We start from the raw sequence: 15,337 nt of genomic DNA, 5'->3' as shown, positions 1-15,337 counted from the left end.
GTGTTTTGAGAGGTTGGTGATGAAACATATCAACTCCTGCCTGAGAAGTGATTTGGATATACTCCAAATTGCCTAACGGAGCAAGAGGTCCACAGCAGATGATATCTCATTGGCTCTTCACTCAACCTCTTGACATCCAGAGACCAAAGATGCTCTTTATCGACAGCAGCTGAGCATTCAATACCATAATCCCCTCAAAACTAATCAATAAGCTCCAAGACCTTGGTCTCAATACCTCTTTGTGCAATTGGATCCTCAATTTCCTCACTTGCTGACCCCAGACAGTTTGGATTGGCAACAACATCTCCTCCACAATCTCCTTCAGCACAAGTGCACCACAAGGATGTGTGCTTAGCCCCCTGCTCTACTTGCTTTACACTTATGACAGCTACAATGCTGTATTCAAGTCTTCTGATGACAGCTCTGTTGTGGGCTGAAGCAAAGGTGGTGATAAACCAACATACAGGAGGGGATTGCAAATCTGACTGAGTGCCTTAACAACAGGCTCTAACTCAATGTCAGCAAGACCATGGAGCTGATTATGACTTCAGGAGAAGTAAACCAGAGATCCACGAGGCAGTCTTCATTGGTAGATCGGAGGTAGAGAGAATTAGCAACTTAAAATTCCTTGGTGTTTTTATTTTGGAGAACCTGTCCTGGACCCAGCATGTAAGTGCAATTATGAAAAAAGCATGGCAGTACCTCTACTTCCTTAGGAGTTTGCCAAGATTCAGCATGACATCTAAAACTTGGACAAACTTCTATAGATGCGTAGTGGAGCGTATATTGATTGGTTACATCACAGCCTGGTATGGAAACACCAATGCCCTTGAATGGAATATCCTACAAAAAATACTGGATACAATCCAGTCCATCATGGTAAAGCCTTCCCTACCACCATTGAGCATATCTACATGAAACATTGTAGCAGGAAAGCAGTATCCTTTTTCAGTGACTCCTACCACCCAGAACATGCTCTCTTCTTACTGCTACCATCAGGAAGAAGGTACTGGAGCCTTTGGACTCACCTACAGGTTCTGGAACAGTTATTACCACTCAGCCATCAGACTCTTGAACCAGTGGATAACTTCACTTGCCCCATCATTGAATTGTTCCCACAAACTATGGACTCACTATCAATGACTCTTCATTCAGATGATACTTAGGTAGGTGGCGTTGTGGATAATGAAGTAGGTTTTCAAAGTTTGCAGAGAGATTTAGGCCAGTTAGAAGTGTGGGCTGAACGATGGCAGATGGAGTTTAATGCTGATAAGTGTGAGGTGCTACATTTTGGTAGGAATAATCCAAATAGGACATACATAGTAAATGGTAGGGCATTGAAGGATGCAGTAGAACAGAGTGATCTAGGAATAATGGTGCATAGTTCCCTGAAGGTGGAATCTCATGTGGATAGGGTGGTGAAGAAAGCTTTTGGTATGTTGGCCTTTAAAAATCAGAGCATTGAGTATAGGAGTTGGGATGTAATGTTAAAATTGTACAAGGCATTGGTAAGGCTGAATTTGGAGTATTGTGTACAGTTCTGGTCACCGAATTATAGGAAAGGTGTCAACAAAATAGAGAGAGTACAGAGAAGATTTACTAGAATGTTACCTGGGTTTCAGCACCTAAGTTATGGGGAAAGGTTGAACAAGTTAGGTCTTTATTCTTTGGAGCGTAGAAGGTTGAGGGAGGACTTGATAGAGGTATTTAAAATTATGAGGGGGATAGATGGAGTTGACATGGATAGGCTTTTTCCATTGAGAGTAGGGGAGATTCAAACAAGAGGACATGAGTTGAGAGTTAGGGGGCAAAAGTTTAAGGGTAACATGAGGGGGAATTTCTTTACTCAGAGAGTGGTAGCTGTGTGGAACGAGCTTCCAGTCGAAGTGGTAGAGGCAGGTTTGGTATTGTCATTTAAAGTAAGATTGGATGGGTATATGGACAGGAAAGGAATGGAGGGTTATGGGCTGAGTGCGAGCCAGTGGGACTAGGTGAGAGTAAGCATTCGGCACGGACTAGAAGGGCCGAGGTGGCCTGTTTCCGTGCTGTAATTGTTATATGGTTATATGGTGATATCTCATGTTCTTGATATTTATTGCTTATTTATATATTATTGACATTTCTTTAATTTTGTATTTTGCACAATTTGTTATCCTTCACATGCTGTTTGAATGTCCAAGTTTATGTGTTGTTTCATTGATTCTATTATGGTTATTATTTTATTATTGATTTATTGAATATGCCCACAAGAAAATGAATCTCAGGGTTGTATTTGATGACATACATGCACTTTGATAATAAATTTACTTTGACTTTGACTTTGAAATCCTAGACTTGGCAACCATTATAAAAATACTTTATTCCCTATAAATCCTTTAATGTCTTAAATGTTGATCAAATTATTTCTTTCTCTTCTGAATCTCAGGGAAGCTAGCCCTTTCTGCAGCTTAATCTTTGGGTCCTGGGTATAATTCTGTTCCTTATTGGCCAGCAAATAATCTAATCATACCAGTATATTACCTCCTACACCAAGAGGTGCTTTTCTGCAATGACATGTCACCTTATTAAATGCCTTCTAGAAATCTTAAGTATTTTACACCCCTATGGTCCCCTTTATTTGAATTTGAATTTATTTAAATTTTACATCCATCCCACAACGTGAGGGAGTAAAAATGTTTACGTTATGACCATCACAATGTAGCGACATGTCAATTTATAAGTCTAATGGTTTGTAGAAAGAAACTGTCCTGTAGCCTGTTGGTCCTGGCTGGAATGCTATGGTACTGTTTGCCAGACAGAAGCAGCTGAAACAGTTTATGGTTGGGGTGACTGGTGTCCCCAATGAACTTCCAGGCCTTCTTTGTGCACCTGCTGCTGTAATTATCCTCAATGGAGGGAAGTTCACATCCACAGATGTGCTGGGCTGTCTGTACTACTCTCTGCAGTGCCCAGCAATCAAGGTTGGTGCAGTTCCTGTACCAGGTGATGATACAGCCAGTCACAAGCTCTCAATGGTGCCCCTGTAGAAGAAGTTGAGGATTTGGTTGCTCATGCCAAACTTCTTCGGTTGCCTGAGGTGGAAGAGACGCTGTTGTGCTTTTTTTTTTGCCACACAGCTGGTGTGTACAGTCCAGGTGCGATCTTCAGCGATGTGTATACTGTGGAACTTGGAACTACTCACCCTCTCAACTGCAGTCCTATTGACATTGATCAGGGCGAGCCTATCACCATTCCTCCTGTAATCCATGATCAGCTCTTTTATTTTTTTGAGGGAGAGGTTGTTATCTTGGCACCACTGTGTCAGGCTGTTAACCTCCCCACTGAAGGATGTCTCATCACCACTAGAAATAAGGCCGAGCAATGTCATGTCACAGCACATTCAAAGCACATTTTATTCACAAAGAACTTGCAGTAGATGAGTTGTATGATGTCTTGTATGGGGGATTAACCAATTAAAATCAAATGTTGCCATTTGACATTTTGCCTAACACTGAATGTCCATTCAAAACTGCTGTAAGTAGAATTTGAAGATGAAGCAGCTCAATTAAGCAGGTATTTAGCATCAGCATTCATTATAGAGATTACAAATAATATTTATAGTTGGAAATTAGATGGGAGGAAAGAACTTAGAAAATTATAACTTCTGAACAAGAATACTGAACAAGTGCTGTGGCTGACATATCTCTATGTTTTGATAGATAGATAGATAGATACTTTATTCATCCCCATGGGGAAATTCAACTTTTTTTCCAATGTCCCATACACTTGTTGTAGCAAAACTAATTACATACAATACTTAACTCAGTAAAAAAATATGATATGCATCTAAATCACCGTCTCAAAAAGCATTAATAATAGCTTTTAAAAAGTTCTTAAGTCCTGGCGGTAGAATTGTAAAGCCTAATGGCATTGGGGAGTATTGACCTCTTCATCCTGTCTGAGGAGCATTGCATCGATAGTAACCTGTCACTGAAACTGCTTCTCTGTCTCTGGATGGTGCTATGTAGAGGATGTTCAGAGTTATCCATAATTGACCGTAGCCTACTCAGCGCCCTTCGCTCAGCTACCGATGTTAAACTCTCCAGTACTTTGCCCACGACAGAGCCCGCCTTCCTTACCAGCTTATTAAGACGTGAGGCGTCCCTCTTCTTAATGCTTCCTCCCCAACACGCCACCACAAAGAAGAGGGCGCTCTCCACAACTGACCTATAGAACATCTTCAGCATCTCACTACAGACATTGAATGACGCCAACCTTCTTAGGAAGTACATTCGACTCTGTGCCTTCCTGCACAAGGCATCTGTGTTGGCAGTCCAGTCAAGCTTCTCGTCTAACTGTACTCCCAGATACTTGTAGGTCTTAACCTGCTCCACACGTTCTCCATTAATGATCACTGGATCCATATGGGGCCTAGATCTCCTAAAGTCCACCACCATCTCCTTGGTCTTGGTGATATTGAGACGCAGGTAGTTAGAGTTGCACCATATCACAAAGTCCTGTATCAGTTTCCTATACTCCTCCTCCTGTCCATTCCTGACACACCCCACTATGGCCGTGTCATCAGCGAACTTCTGCACATGGCAGGACTCTGAGTTATATTGGAAGTCTGATGTGTACAGGGTGAACAGGACCGGAGAGAGTACGGTTCCCTGCGGCGCCCCTGTGCTGCTGACCACCGTGTCAGACCTACAGTCTCCCAACCGCACATACTGAGGTCTATCTGTCAAGTAGTCCACTATCCAATCCACCATGTGAGAGTCTACTCCCATCTCCGTTAGTTTGTGCCTTAAGATCTTGGGCTGGATGGTGTTAAAGGCACTAGAGAAGTCAAGGAATGTAATCCTCACAGCACAACTGACCCCCTCTAGGTGAGATAGTGATTTGTGCAGCAAATACGTGATAGCATCCTCCACTCCCACCTTCTCCTTATATGCAAACTGAAGAGGATCCTGGGCGTGCCTGGTTTGTGGCCTCAGATTCTGTATTATCAGCCGCTCCATGGTCTTCATCACGTGCGACGTCAAGGCAACAGGTCTGAAGTCATTCAACTCCTTTGGTTGTGGTTTCTTCGGTACCGGGACAATACAGGATGTCTTCCACTGTCTGGGTACTCTTCTCTGCTCCAGGCTCATGTTGAAGATGCGCTGTAGTGGTTCTCCCAGCTCAGTAGCACAGGCCCTCAGTAATCGTGGGGAAACTCCATCCGGTCCAGCAGCCTTGCTGGTACAGATCTTCCTCAGTTGACCTTCCACCTGTGCAGCCGTAATCCTGGGCGTGGGCAAGGTCTCCTGTGAGTGGCTATTTTCCTGTGAGGGAAGTAAGCCTGGTGTGGATTTCTGCGGTGAGGATGAGATTGAGTTTGTGATGAATTTGTCCCAGAATAATAGATGGCTAGTGATATAGTTGATGCATTTGTTTCAATTTTCCAAACTTCATTTCATTCAGCGAAGGTTAAATTAGATTGGAAAATGGCGAATGTAATTCTTCTAATTCTAACAAGGAGGCAGACAGAAAGCAGGACTCTACAGATCAGTCAGTTTTGCATCTGTCATTCAGAAACTATTAAAGACATTAAAGTAACCCAATTAGAAAAACTGACGGCATTCAGGGAATGTCAACACCATTTTCTGAAAGCTTTAACCTGATTGTGACAGCTGGGGGATTCGTATTAAACGAGGGGAAATAAATCTGAAATAAACAGTAATGGTGGCAATGATTGTCAGAATTGTCATAAAAGTCCTTTCAGTTAACTTGTATCCCTCAAAGTAAATCTGAAGGCAAATAAGACGGTACCTTTCATCAAGTATCCCCATTAACAAGATCATGCTTCTTCTCACTGAAGGAAGTACAGAAACCCGAAGTTTCTCACAACCATCAGGTTCTTGAACCTACCTGCATAACTCTAATCCTACCTTAGCAATGGAATACTACTGACCACCTCTTGCAATATCATGGACGTCACTGACTGTGTATTTTTCTTGCACTAAGGGCTAAAGACTTGTTTTTTACAGTCTTTTTCACCATATGGTATAACTTTAGTAAATGTTATATCCTGTCTGTTGTCTGTAGTCCTGCTGCAAGCAAGTTTATTATTGTACCCATTCATCACTGTACTTGTGCACTTAACAATAAACTGCTCCACTTGACTTGAACTGATCTTGCCAGCAAAGTGGTGGATTCGTATTGGATTTTGAAGTGGTCTAGCAAGCCATTTGGTTCCAGAGGCAAATAGGGATGAAAAACAAATGAATACACATCAGTAAGCAATTAAAATGAAAGTATTACAGTACAAACTTTATTCACTGAAATTCTAATGCTAAGAGTAGCACATATGTGCCAATATTTGAAGGAGTTACAAATTTCTTTAGATGATTCAGCTGATAAGGAAGTGTGCAATTCAGCCTTTTGCCCAAGGGTAGGGAGATAAGATTGAATTCTGCCTGTGCACTGTGTTAATTGATCTTAGTCCCACTAGGTGAGTTGCATGATTTCTAGTCTGGAGAGAAGAAATTTCAGTCGGACTTTGTTATTAAGAGCTGAAGGAGGAATGTAAGATAAATATTAGACCAGACAGCTGAACAAGCTTCCACAATTCACTCTCTGGTATCGTAGATATCTGTGGCCATGGAAATTGGAGACATGCAAAAAAATTGGAGAACAGTGAAGACGTGAATGAGTTAGAGATCGCATAAAAATAATAAAAAAGAACATCTACTGAGTTGGTTCAACCTTGAGGTTAATTTTGATTTTGAAAAAAAAATTATCTAGTGAATTAGCAGTTTAATCTTTATTAATCAAGGTGGAAATGAGCATTTTGCAATTGAATGATGAACAAAAGCAGTTATCTGTGTTTCTGAAAGCTAATCTCTGCTCATGAAGTATCCACAAGTGAAAATTAGTGGTCAAAGGAAGGGAAGTTCTATGTTGTATGTTTTACAATTAGCTGTGAAATTACAATACTTGGTGCTGCCCTTAAAGAAAATTGCCTCTAAAACTCTGGAGATCCCTGTGACATGATTTCTTTTCCCAAACATTAGTTGCTATTGGGAAGCAGTCTGAGGGGATTTCCACTATTCAGTAATAGTGATGCTATTAATTGTGCTCAGCTGCCAATCATATTTAAAAGTTTGTACAGAAAGTAAACTCAGAAACAAAGAGATTTTTTAGTTATAACATTTTGTAAATTTGAAGTAATAAATATGTTTAGGGCTAAGATAAAAGATAAGATAATAATAGTTTGTCATCTATATCTGTGATTAGGTTGAGAATGTACTATATGAGCCATTGTTAGTAACCGTGCAGGTGACAAAAAATTATACAAGAACACAAGGATATCATTAACAATGAAAAAGATTACCAAAAATTATAATGGTAACTGGATCAGTGGGCTAAGTAGGCTTAGAAATGGCAGATTATTTCAGTTAAGTGTGGGGCATAGTATTTTGGACAATCAAATCAAGACAGGACTTTCACAGTAAATCAGAGGGATGGAAAGATGTTTAAGGTGAGGGGCCTTGGAGTTCAAGTGCATGTTTCCTTGACATAGGTAGATAATATGCTGAAGAGGACTTTTGGTACATTTCATCAATCAGGGCATTGAATATAGAATTTTGGAGGTTATGTTGCGGTTGTGCAAAACAGTCATTAGACCACTCTTCAAGTACTGAGTTCAATTTTTGGTCACTGTGCTATAGTAAAGATGGTATTAAGCTAGACAGAGTGCAGAAAAGGTTGAGAGGTGATCTTATATAAGAGTGTGAAATCATGAAATGCATGTATGGGTTGAATGTACTCAGTTTTTCCCCCCACCCCTGCCCCATGGCTGGGAAATCAAGAACTAGAGGGCATAGATTTAAGGTGAGAGGAGAAAGAATTAATAGGATCTCAAGGGGTAACTTTTTTATACAGCTGGTGGTAAGGATATGGAATAAGCTGCCAGAGGAAGTGGTTGAGATAGGTACTGTAATGACTTATAAAAAGCAGGTTAGACATGAGCATGGATGGGAAATATTTAGAAAGATATCAACCAAATGGGATGAATTTCTATGCTGTATGACTCTACAACTAACAAGTAACATTTCTGTTATTTTAAACAATATGAAATTTTGTAATATTTCTCTGAGAGAACGACAATCCAAAGATACAAAATAACCCTACAGATTTTAATTAGCAGAAATGATGCAATCAAAATCTCACAACTCAAGCAAAATGGCATCACATTTTGTGAAAATCGTTCCTAAAAATCCTGTTTATGCAAAATATGCTTCAAAGCTTGATTTCATTGAAGACATTGCAGCCAATTTCTGAAGGGAATTTCAATGCACATGTACAGTATTGATACATGGTGTGTTAGAACATGCAACAAAAGACAAATTTCTGCATCTTTAAGTTGCTGTCAGCTCCTGCAGATTTTGCTTGAGAAATCTGTGAAACAACCTTAGGTGGGGAAGGTATCACCAACAACACCCTCTAGTTTTGGCATTTATCTATTCATGCGCATACATCGGAGGCTGCATGGGTTTCATTTATTGTAACAGTGAACACACACCGTTACTGTTTTCCTCTTTGCAAGTCACACCCATGAATTTGTGGTCACACTTACCTCCACGCTATTTACTGACACACCCTGCTAACCAATATGCCTCTTTGTTGAGAGTGAATGATGATAACATTCACCCTTTTCTTCAGCTGAACTGAAATCATTTCGACTATTCACTAAAGGCATTTAAATATAAAATTGGGTCATGCTTAGAGTAGGAATCTGACCATTTGTAAACCAGTTACAAAAGATGTCAAATCCAGTTACATGTAATAGATTAATTGCCACAGAAGGTAAGTTTGATAACAGGAGAATTAATGGAATAGTAGCCTTGTATCCTTTCATATTCTCAGTGTAAAAGCTGCAAGTAGTTTCCATGTAAAGTTAATACATACAGCAATTCATATGAGAGGTATCTTGTTCCTTGTTGGATTTTAGTGTCTGATAGCAGGAATTAACTGAAACAAAATAGTTATTAATGGACAGTTGTTCTAATTTTAACAGTACGATGCATTAGTGCCAGCATATTATAGATTAATAAATCACCTTTTCACACTTACTGTTCATTTTGTCTTATTTCCAAGAAAAACTGAATAAATAAATCATTAATTAAATAGTGTCATGTATTGATGCATTTTTTTCTAATAGGTCACCTTCACCTAATCCTGTCCTGTGCGATTTACGACTCATCAACACCATCAATATATATATATATATATGTTAGCAGCCACAATTCAAGAGTAATCATCAACAGATTATTTAAGATGTTAAATTATAGTGGGCCATACTGGATATTGAAATGGTTGATATTTTCTGTATTAGCTCAGTGGCAAATTTCATCATTTGATGTGGTGGGGGGGTGACCAATAGAGCAGTTCCCATACACCACACCACCCCTATTTGGAAATATATCTCCAGTATTTTATCTTCGCTAAATCCTGGAAATCCATCCAAAGCAGTATGACTCTCAAGGGAAATTAAGGATGGGAAATACGCACAGTGGCCACTTTATTAGGTATGCTAGTGCATCTGCTTACTAAAACATAAATCTAATCAGCCAATCATGTGGCAGCAACTCAAAGCATAAATGCATGCGGGCATGGTCAAGAGGTTTAGCTGTTACCCATAGAGAACAGTGTGAAAAACATAAATCATCCAGTGAGCTGCAGTTCTGTGAGAGAGGTCGGAGGAGAATGGTCAAACTCATTCAAGCTGACGGAGGCAGCAGTAACTCAAATAACCACATGTTACAACAGTATTGTACAAAGGAGCATCTCTGAACGCACAACACATTGAGCCTTGAAATGGATGGGCTACAGCAGTTGAAGACCATGAGCATATACTCAGTGGCCACTTTATTAGTACAAGAGGTACCTAATAAAGTAACCACCAAGTGTAAATGTTGGCCTTTGCCTTTAAAATAAATATAAGCAAGAAATTGCTGATTTGTGTGAGAGTTGCAGGTTAAGGGTATTATGTTTTGTAACTCCAGAAATTAATCAAAGGAAAAACAAGGGAGCCAGGATATTCATCTACTTTGTTTTCCTTTTCTTTAGTGAGGCACTCACATACAATGTGGTGGTGTAATGGTGTATGTCATTCACATATTTCTTACATAAAACCCATAAAGAATGCTTAATCAAATAATATATTTACAATATTACTCAGATATTAGTGAAATATTAAATACACAACATTCCTTCCTGCTTAGCTATAAGTTCCAACTTAACATAGAATGCATCCCAATTCAAATATGTAATGTATTGATTTCTGGTCATATACACATATCTGCAATCACTTGCCAGGAGTGAAACATCAAACCTCTTGGTTTAAGGAGCCCTCAGTTTGTCTCAGCTGTTTGTCCTGCATACTCCTTCTGAGATTGGGATTGAGGAGATCCAAATGTGAGCGCAACCGACGACCCAGGAACAGCATAGCTGGTAAGTTTTTGCGATATGCAAGGAAGAATTTGGCAGACCTTCTGATCCAGTGTTATGTTCTTCTGACATTGCTCGCAATGCATTCTTTAGACTCTGGACAAACATTTTTACCAAGCCATTTGTGGTTGGGTGGCACAGCGCAGATGTAACATGTCTTATTCCATTCATTTTGTAGGATTGACTGAAACTGTTCTGTAATAAACTGTGGTCCGTTCTCACTGACTAAGTATTCTCAAACACCTGTCTTTGAGAAGAGGCTTCCCAGCACATCCACTCTGTGTGAGCTGTAGTGGAGGCTATTGGGAACGCTTCTGGCCATTTTGTAGCTCCAACCAAGGAAGTTGTGCCAATGAGGGGTCTGGCAAAATCGACATGAATCTTCTGCCAGGGCAACGCAGGCCATTTGTGGGGATGCGAAGGCGCTGTTCTTGGCATCTCCTGGACATGCTAGCATCCAAAACAATACATGGCAAGCCTCTTGATCTGCAGATCTATCCCAGGCCACCAGACAAGGCTTCGAGCTTATGCTTTCATTTTGACCACACCTATAAGGCCAGTATGTAGCTCCTTCAACACTTTAACTCTCAGTTTGGATGGTACAACAACTCTCAATCCCCACAGAAAGCAACCCCCATCAAGGGCAAGTTCATCCCTGTGCTGGTAAAACTGTGGGAACTGGAGTTTCTGCTGCACATTCCAACTATTTTGGGTTGCCATGCAGACCTGAGACAGTGAGGGGTCTTGTTTGGTTTCCCTTTGGATCATCTCTGCAATTACCTGGAGACTTTTAATTTGCATTAGGGAGAATACGTCAAGAGGAGTGTATTCTATCTGTAAATTTTTCAGGTTTTTCCTTTTCCAAGGGTAAACAGGAGAATCCATCAGCATTTCTATGATTAGTTATCCTCTTGAATTCGATCTTGTAATTGAATCCTCCAAGAAACAGAGCCCATCTCTTTATTAATTTTGACCATGCGGTCACCGGAACACCTGTCTATGGATTGAAAATGGACGCTAGTGGTTGATGATCGGTAATGAGGTTAAACTCTCTCCCATAAAGGTACTGTTTAAAACGTTTTGCACCCCGAACCAGAGTCAAGGCCTCTATGTCAATCTGTGCATAATTTTTATCAGCAGCAGTTAGGGAATGTGATGCAAAGACTATGGGGCATTCACTTCTATCACTCATAGCATGTGATATGACTGCTCCTATACCATAAGGCACCTTTTGGAAAGCCACCTCACTGCTTTGTCCATTGCCTTTTCTTCCCAATCTGTAGTAATAAGTTCAAGGGGTTGAGCACAGTAACCAGGTTTGGCAGAAACTTGTTATGGTAATTGACAAATTCTATAAAGGTCTGCAACTGTAACATGTCCTTTGGCCTTGGGACATCCACCACTACTTGAATTTTCTGAGCACACTTTTGTAATCTTGCCCATCAATGGTGTGACTACAGTAAGCAATGCTTGGTTTAAGTAATTCACAGTTGCCACGTCCTGCTCTGAGCCTATAATCTTCTAATCTTTTTAACATTGTCTTTAGATTTTGGAGATGTTCCTTGTCATCCTCACTGGTAACAATTATGTCATCCAGCTAACATAGAGTACTTGGGCAGCCTTGCAGCACTTGGTCCATAGCTTTCTACCACAGTGTGGGTGCAGATGCTTCTCCAAAAATAAGCCAATCATAGCAATAAAATCCTTTGTGAGTGTTTATGGTGAGAGACCCTTTGGACTCTTCTACCATCTCTGTCTGTAGGTAGGGCTTAGCTAAGTGCACTTTGCTGAAGTGTTTCCCACGAGAAAAAATTGCAATGATATCTTCTCTCCTGGGCAGAGAGTATTAATTTACTTTCAGTACTGGGTTGATGGTGACCTTAAAATCATCACAGATCCAGACAAACCTATTCTTCTTGGGTACTGGGATCACTGATGTTGCCCATGGGCTCCACTCAACCTTGGAAGAATTTCCATAGCCTCCATGCGATCTAGCTCACTGACTACTTTATCATGGATGGTATAAGGAGCCAGATGGGCTTTGTAAAACTTGGGTGTGGCAATTAACACTATTTAACCCTTGATATGTTTGAGTTTTCCAGTGCCATCCCTGGACATGGCTGTGACATCATCCAGTATCATACTTAATTCTCTTGCAGTTCAGTTTAATGCTGAATAAATCTCCAATCAAGTTGCAGTTATCTCAGCCAATTACGGCCTCACACTGCTGCCCTCCAGTTTTTACCACATACAAGCCCAATGTGACTTCTTGGTGTCCGTATTTCATTGTTACAAATGACATTTTCACAGGAGTTATCCTTTCTCCAGTATAGGCTCTTAGCTGGATATCTGCAGGTTTCAGTTCATTATCTTTGAAATGCCATTCAAAATCATTTTGTGGAATGACTGAGACAGCCAAGCCAGTGTCCAATTCCATTTTAATTAATTTGCTGTTCACTTCTGGTGTAAACCAAATTGCTTGTCTCTTGTAAGTTTTCACATTGAAAGTCTCAAGGTTACTCAGCCCTGTGTCACTCTCATCATTATCATATTTTTCATCAACAGTATGCAGATTAGTGCTTTTTTTGAAACTGCAAGTTGACTTTTTAACTCTTTCTCTTTCCTGTCCATTTATTGTTGTCTGCCCAATATGCTCTTTGTATATGCCCTACTTTGGTGCATTGTCTGCAGGTTTCACCTTTAAATCTGCATTGTACTGGTGTATACGAGCCCCTGCCACAACGGTAAACACAATTTGTTCAGCCAGGTAAGTTTCCATTTTGTTCACACTCACTTTCATTCCTGACTGTAACTTAATTGTGTCTTTTGCTGCTGTTTCTATCACTACAATGATTTCAACTGTTCTTTTAAATGTGAGTTGTGCTTCAGTTAGGAACTTGATTTTGAATACATTCTTGTAAGATTCCACAAATTAAATGATTTCTCTATGCATCATTAAGCCCAGCACTGACCTGAAGAGATTCAGACAATTTCCTCAATTCAGCCACATAAACTGAAATGGATTACACTTCCTTTTGATTCTGGTCACGAAACCTAAAGTGTTCTGCAATCAACAGTTGTTCCAAATATTCTTGCAATAATTTCACGAAAGCTCATTTCAGCTGGTTTAGTTGGAACAGTTAAATAGATAAGCAAACTGTATACTTTTTCAGCTATTCCACTTTTTCATTTGCTTCAAAATACTGCTCAATTCATTCAGTATACCTCATCTAGTTATCTGTTATTCAAACATATCTATCTTTCTGATGTAGCCAGCCAGTTTTGTTTTTTTTCTAGTTATTATAATTGCCCATTACACACTGTTTATGAACTCATGGGTGTAATCACTGCTTGTTAATTTTGCTTGTTAGATTTTCTTTAGTGAAGCGCTCACATATGACATGGTGGTGTAATGATGTATGTCATTCACATGCTTCTTACATATAATCCATAATGAATTATGTAAACAAGCAAAGAATGCTTTATCAAACAATATATTTACAATATTACTCAAATATTATAGAATATTAAATACACTACAAAGTGTAGGCCAAAACATGGTACAATGCAGACACTAGAATGCAAAATGCTGGAATTTGGAGCAACAAACAATTTCAATGTTTCAGGTTGAAACCCTCCAATGGTCATGAAAATATTGACAAATCCTTTCCCTGCACAAATAGTACGCAATCCACTTAGTTCCTGCAGCAAATGGTTTGTTGTTACAACAAGAGAGATTTACCCATTCTACACACTGTCACAGTATCTCTCAAGAAAGAGAACAAAGAGAATGTAGACCTTTAGTGTAAGATCTTACCTTTGATTGTATTACCATTTGGATATCCTGTGTCTTACAAATATACTGAGATCTGCCCAAACCACTTCCATGGCACAAGTTGCCCCTAGCAACAGCAAGTTATTATCCACTGAAATGTATGGTACTGTGCTGCTAAGATTGATGTCAGTGATGTTTATGGACTAAAGTGGAAACAAGAAAAATGAGTTTAGCAGAAGTTGCATGTTGAGAAAGCTTGGGCTTTTTCTTTGGAGCAAAGGAGGATGACAAGAGACTTATAACTAGAGACTTTTGCAGAGGTAAGTTTTTCCACACAGAGTGGTAGGTATGTGGAATGCCCTGCCAAGGGTAGCGAAACATGCATATACATTGAAGACATTAAATAAATTATTGTACAGGCACATGGATGAGAAAAAAATGGAGGGCTATGTAGAAGAGAAGGGTTAGATTCATCTTACAAGGTCAGCACAACATCATGGCATGAAGGGTCTTTGCATTCTGAAATATTAATTTCCCCCCAATGGATCCTTTGATTTGCATGACCCTGAATTCGCCTTTGGGACTTGAACGTCCCTGACAGAGCCAGCAAATATTGTCCACCTCTACTTGTCCTCAAAAAGCTGCTGGTGAGTTGTCTTCTTGAAAGCTTGCAAACTTCATGAAATCCTGTTGAAGGTGCTCCCAATGAACCCTCATTGAGGAGATTCCAGGATTTGAACTCAGCAACAATGTAGGAATGGCAATGTATTCCCAAGTCAGGGCACTGTACAAACTAAATGGGAAATTTCAGATAATGATATTCCCCTGCATCTTCTCCTACTTGGTGATAGTTGTCAGTAGTTTGTGAGATGGTGCAAGAGTAGCCTGGGTGAGTAACGGAAGTTAATTTTTTAGATGATATACACTTCAACCATGTTCTGCTGCTAGAATGATATTTAATATTATTGAAGAGATACTGAGCAAGCAGTCTACATTGTCCTGGATGGTGTCAAACTTCTTGAGAGTTGTTGATACTCCACTCACCTCAGCAAATGCTTCCTGTTTTATAGTAAGTAGAAAATGCGA

Source organism: Hemitrygon akajei, chromosome 16 (assembly GCF_048418815.1).
Source record: "Hemitrygon akajei chromosome 16, sHemAka1.3, whole genome shotgun sequence".
NCBI classification, from domain to species: Eukaryota; Metazoa; Chordata; class Chondrichthyes; order Myliobatiformes; family Dasyatidae; genus Hemitrygon; species Hemitrygon akajei.
This window is presented reverse-complemented; position numbering follows the sequence as displayed.